The 6,000-nt window shown below is 53.9% G+C and overlaps 1 protein-coding gene across 1 annotated transcript in view; it reads right to left on the bottom strand.

Moving 5' to 3' along the window:
- CACNG2 (calcium voltage-gated channel auxiliary subunit gamma 2) overlaps positions 1–6,000 on the bottom strand; it is a 108,438-nt gene that overhangs the window by 80,920 nt on the left and 21,518 nt on the right. The gene's annotated exons all lie outside the window — the stretch shown is intronic.

The raw sequence follows: 6,000 nt of genomic DNA, 5'->3' as shown, positions 1-6,000 counted from the left end.
GGGGGGGGGAGAGCAGAGAGGGCTGGCACCCTTCTGCCGCGCGGTGCTGGAGAAAGCCGAGTAGGTGAGCTCCGATAGGGGACTGAGGGCTTTGGACTCTACCCAGAGGTTCCAGTCTCCATGCCAAGCCCTCACCTGAGCAATGTGCTTTATGGTTTACTGCACTGGAGTTTCAGCAGATGTCGTCTCTACCTGTCACTCCCAGGAGCTGACAACACCCAGGCGAGAGGGAGAGGGCAGTGTGCGTCGGGAGGGGAGGGGAGGGGATGTGCCGGGGGAGGGAGGCAAATGCACTTGACTGCTGGTGGGCTGTGGGGCTTGGGCAGCTGGTGGCTGTCCCTCCCTCAGGATCAAGAAAGGCCTGGTGGTGCCCATGCTTGGCCAGGTCAGCCCTGGTGACTGAGGAGCTCGGGGGGCTGGGCCCCTCCCTGAGGCTGATAGCTGCGGGCTGGCGTCGGTTCTGGTGGAGGGTGCCATGGGGCCAGGCCGCCATCTTGGTTCTAGCATCTCTGAGCAGGGGGAGGGACGACCACGGGAAAGTTACTTCACCTCTTCCCTCACCTTGGACCCAGGACGAACTCATTTTACTCTTAATGCTCAAACCACACCTGAGATAGGGACCCTCTTAATTCCCATTTTACAGATGAGGAAGCCCAGGCCCAGGGCGGGCCCCAGAGAGAGCCGGATCGAACGCGGGCAGTTTGAGTCCCTACACCACGTGCTGACCCACTGTGCCCTGCGCTGCAGGGGAGAGGCAGGGAGAGGCTCCAGGTGGGCACTCCGGAGCCAGACTTGCATCCTAGCTCGCTACCAATGGGCTCTGTGAGTCTCCCTCAGCCTGTTTCCTCATCTGTATGACAAGTTTAATTATAGGAACATCTCAAAGGGTTGTTCCGAGTGAGGGTCAAGATAAAGTGATAGCAGCTGGTCATCTAAAACAGTGCCCGGCATAAAGTACTTCTTGCTTTTGGTATTTGTCAGCTGGGGGGGGGGGGGTATAAAATACAGTGACTTAGGAGGTGAGTGATCGGAAAGTTTCAGTCCTTTCCCCTCCTCTCCTCTTCCAACGTTTATTTATTTTTGGGACAGAGAGAGACAGAGCATGAACGGGGGAGGGGCGGAGAGAGAGGGAGACACAGAACCGGAAACAGGCTCCAGGCTCCGAGCCGTCAGCCCAGAGCCCGACGCGGGGCTCGAACTCACGCGAGATCACGCGAGATCACGCGAGATCGTGACCCGGCTGAAGTCGGACGCTTAACCGACTGCGCCACCCAGGCGCCCCCCCTCCTCTCCTCTTCCAACCCAACAGGTAGGCTCCGGTCAGTTTCCGAAGCCGGGTGGGAGTGAATTCCATCCTGTGACACGGGCGTCTTTTTATGTTGACTTTTTTTTCAAAGAGCTGGGAGTACGTCCAAGGTGGCAAGTCTCATTTGTATGGATACCGGCTCTAGGAATTACGTCCCATCAAACAACCCCCGGGGCCTGCTGGGTTACATTAAGTTCCTGATGTCACCCTGCCAGTTGAAGACACGGCTGTCGCTGGAGTGTCAGGGCTCCCGAGTGCCCCGCTCACTGCTCCCTCCTTTTCCGTAGGGAGAGGTTTGAGAAAGAGAGAGAGGGAGGAAGAGGAAGGCTGGCTTGAAGTTTCTGTGACCACTGCCGACCACAGTGACGGTCAACAGGCATGACAAGATGGTAATGGCAGCCACCGTCCTTACTGAGAGCGTTGTCTGCGCCATCGGGCTGGATCCTCACGGCGACCCTCGGAGGCGGGCGGGCCTGTCATCCCCCGTTTTAGGAGGCAGAGATCTGAAGTGGATTCGTGTCCACGCAGTGGGGAGGCGGTGGGTGCTTACCAGTCACACCTGCCCTGTGGGCTGCCAAGCCCCCTTGTGGTCTCGCCCCAACCCTTGCGGAGTGGGCTTGGCCCTCGCTACCTTCTGGGGAGGCCAGACCCGAGATACCTGCTTCCACCTGTGAATTTTCACAGGGTCGATCTTGCCCTCCCAGCAGCTGTAAACCACACGCCAGCAGCCTGCACCTTGACCTTTCTTTAACTACCACGGTCTCGGAAGTGCCTCCAAACCTGAATCTTTAGTGGCGGTGGCGGAAGATCCTTCTCTGGTTGAGACCACGGCCCTCTCTTTAGGGGAAGAGTCTTTGCCACCTGGAACCGCTGACGGTGCACCTGCCGTGTGCCATTCACCGCGCCCAGCCCCCCGCCCAGGTCAGGAGCTCGCGGGAGTAACGATTTCACTCGTTTTGCCAATGAGAACCTTGAGGCCCAGAGAGGCTGAACCTCTGGCCTCAGGTCACCAGCCGACTCCTATTTTAAGTCACTGGAGTCTCAGATCCACCCTGGAAGCCCAGGCCTTGGTCAACACCCTTTTCCTGGGAGACTGCTCGGAGGAGGCATGAGGTGAGCCGATTTGCTAGAAGGCCCTTTGTCTGCCATGGCTCGCCACGGAGGAGGCAGGAATTACCCGCCCTCTGTTTCACAGAGGGACGCACGGCCTCAGAGGGTGAAGAAAGGGCCTCGGTCAAGGTCACGCGGCCCAGAAGTGGAAGAGCAGACCGCCGCCAGCCCGGATCCTCTGCCCCCACATCTGGTGCCATTTCCTCTACCCCACGGTGTGGGAACATCTGCCGGCCAGCCTCAGCGAGGGCCCTAGAAAACCGGCGGGGGCCTCGTTTCCCTCAGCTGCCGGTCGGAAGGCTTGTCTCCCTTTCTGCCTCTTGTAATATGAAGTGCGCGCGCGCGCACGCGTGTGTCTTTTAAAAATCTTTTGTCAGCACCAAATTCATCTGAAATTGCAGCAGGCATAATACTTCCGTGTCCTCTTTACGCTCTTCGGTTCTAACAATCTTGCAGGGTATCAGCCGGCCTCCGCTTCAGAGGAAAAATAATAATGAATGACTTAAAATAACTCTGCGGAGGAAAACAAAGGTTTGATTTGAATTGCAGAGGGAACGGCTCGCTTTCAGTCCCTCTCCCTCTGTTCGTTTGCTGGCGAAGGCTTTCAGGCTCTGCAAGATCCTTCTACATTCGGAGATTCCAAGGCTCCGGATCGTCACGTTGTTCGATCCACCAGGGTATTTGTCAGGCATCTTTCCCCGTCATTCCAAAATACTACCAGTATCACCTTAAGAACAGGAAGCATTTAGTTCTTTGGTCTGTCCTTTCTTAAACATCGTCCGGGGCATAGGGAGTGATACGGTTTCCCTACCACGGTGCTGCCTACACGAGCATCTTCCTCGGAGCTGCATCAGAGTGGCCCATAGGCCACAGAAGCCTGTCTCATTAATCACGGTGATCCGTATCAATAGAAGGGAATTCTCAGAAGGAGGCGAAATGCAGGTTTAACCAATGAGGCCCTATCTGAGGAGACTCATTATAACTCCTTACATCGGTCCCAAGAGGACATGGCAGGTCACGGGTGTGCTGAACACTTTAATAGAAACCCTACTTAACCCACATGGGCATAAATGAAGCTGAGATTACGGAGAAGTATGTGCTGGCGTGTGCTGACCCTGTGGCTCGATTCAATCGTAATAAAGTTCTGCGGATTTAATACATTTTCTCCGTAGAGTGTCACAGCCGACGGAGTTGTGAATAGCACGTTCTGTTTTTGCCTTGAGAACAGTTCTCGTCAACCAAGTAGCCAATGGGAACTCAGTTAATTAATAAAAGTACATCCCTTTTAAGTACTGCTGTGGCTTGACTGGCCCTTGATCGCATGGATTTGAACAAAGCCAGTTTGGAGGTTGCTAATAGGAACTTGTTACTGAGCTGTCATTTACAAAATGTACTTTGAGGCTCTGAGTCATCAGGTCACGCAGTGATGCCAGGGGTGGGGACGGAGGGAGGCTTAGGGTTGAATCTATTGATGTGCTGGAACCCAGAGGGGAGGGCAGCTGCTCCCCAGGCTTAGACCCCAGGTCAAATGGGGCCACATCAAGTGATGGGATTGTTACCTCCCCAGGTGCCAATTGGGGTTGGCTTGCAAAGCGCTGAAGAATGAATCACACCCTGTCCTGGCTGAGGTTTATGACACGCGATTTGGGGGCGGGGGGGGGGTAGGAGCAGGAAAGCCTGACTTTGTCCCATGTCACATGACAGGGGCCAGCAAGTCACCAGAACTGGGAGAAGCTGGCCATCAGTCAGAATCTCAGTTTCTAACCCGTGTGTGAACCAAAGGTGCCCCCTCACCCCCCTTCCCCTCTGATCTTAGAGAATCAGCCCACTCTCTCTATCACCTTCTACTACCCTCTTTCCACACACGTTCACGTTTGACCCAATTCCCCCTTCTATCCAAAGACGCGACCCAATTCTCGAGCCTTCTCCCCCACAGTTCTGACCCAGTTCTCTCGTCATTTCCACAAAGACGTGACCCAATTTGGATGCATCCTTCCCCATGCACATGCGATAACATTCCCCCTCCGCCTCCCCACACTACAGGTCTGACCCAATTTCCACCTCCATGCTAGTCATTCACACCTGTTCCCCTCCCCCGCCCCACTGGACCGGAGCCAGCCGGCTACCTTCCCTTTCTACCGGCGACACCAGCCCCTTCTTTTAATACCCAAGACAGAGCTGCACCTCCGACAGCAACCTCTTCTCTCCCCAGGTACGTCCCCAGGCATTTGACCTGATTCTCCCACTCCTCAAACCCTGCTGGGGACGTCATCACACCCCCTCTTCCCAAGGACATGTGGTTCATGTCATTGCCGGAATGTCCAGCCCTCCGACACAGCCAACATCCCCAAAGTTTTCGGCGCAACCAGAGCAGGCAATTATTTTTGCACCTGGCATGGCCAGAGGAAACCGTACAGCTGCCCGTGCCCTAATCTGATATTCAGTTATTAGGTTATTTTTGAAGAAATCATTTTGTTGGCAGCGTATCCGTCAGCATTTTAAATTTTCTTAAAAAAAAAAAAAAAAGGACGTGGGAACCGTTCCGGTGAACTGTGGTGGGCAGTCAGGGCTAAAGGCCTTTACAGGAAGATGTGGAAAACAGCCAAGGCACCAGCCACAGACCGCCCCCCCTTGCTATGTCCGTGGGATTCCTTAAGAGGTTACAGAAGATTGCTCTCCATGGATTCCTCATTCTCGGTCGCTACCTAGTTAAAAAGTAAATACGTTTCAATGATCACAAATGATTTTTACTGAGCCACCAGGAATCAGACCACAATCATTTTTGCATTTTGTAAAAGCCCCTACAAAGCTGTCACATGACAAGGGTATTAGGTATTATCAATTTTGGGGACTGATTTGAGTGAATGACCTTGGGCTGGGGGCGGGTGGTTGAGGGAAGGGGGGAAAGGGCTTTTGCAGCCTCGCCCTGGCTTCTGTAACTGTTCCTTTGTCCCCGTCCAGTGGTCCGCTTGTGTTTGAGGCAGGAAGAGCCCGTGGCTCTCCTCCCTTTTCTCTGAACTCTGAGCTGAGGTGACACTCGTGGTGGAACTGGAATTAGAAATAGTTATTGTTTTGACAAATCCAGCATATTGCCGTGAATAGGGTTTCTCTTCTAAAATGAAGCACCATGAGTTCAAAGCCTTTGGACACTGTAAAGAATGTTCCGAACGTTCTTATCATGATGACAATCCCTATGATCATCACTGTTGTCACCATCTCCATCATCACCACCTTCATCACTACGTCTTCATCACTATCACCACTAGACCCCCACTGGCACCACCACCACCACCACCACTGCCATCATGATCATCAACATCACTAGCATCATCACCACCACCACCATCACCACCATCACTGCTGCTTCGACCATTAGCATCACCATCGCCACCACCATCACCGTCATCATCGTCATCACTAACATCATCACCACCACCACCATTACCGTCATCACCACCATCACCACCACCACCATCCCCACAACCACCAGCATCACCGCCATCATCATCGTCATCACTAACATCATCACCACCACCACTGACGCCACCACCATTAACATAATCACCACCATTACCCTCATCATC

Source organism: Herpailurus yagouaroundi, unplaced genomic scaffold, assembly GCF_014898765.1.
Source record: "Herpailurus yagouaroundi ecotype Mexico unplaced genomic scaffold, PumYag 182, whole genome shotgun sequence".
NCBI lineage: Eukaryota > Metazoa > Chordata > Mammalia > Carnivora > Felidae > Herpailurus > Herpailurus yagouaroundi.
The sequence above is the reverse complement of the archived record's forward strand: the minus strand, read 5'-3'. Positions and strand labels throughout refer to the sequence as shown.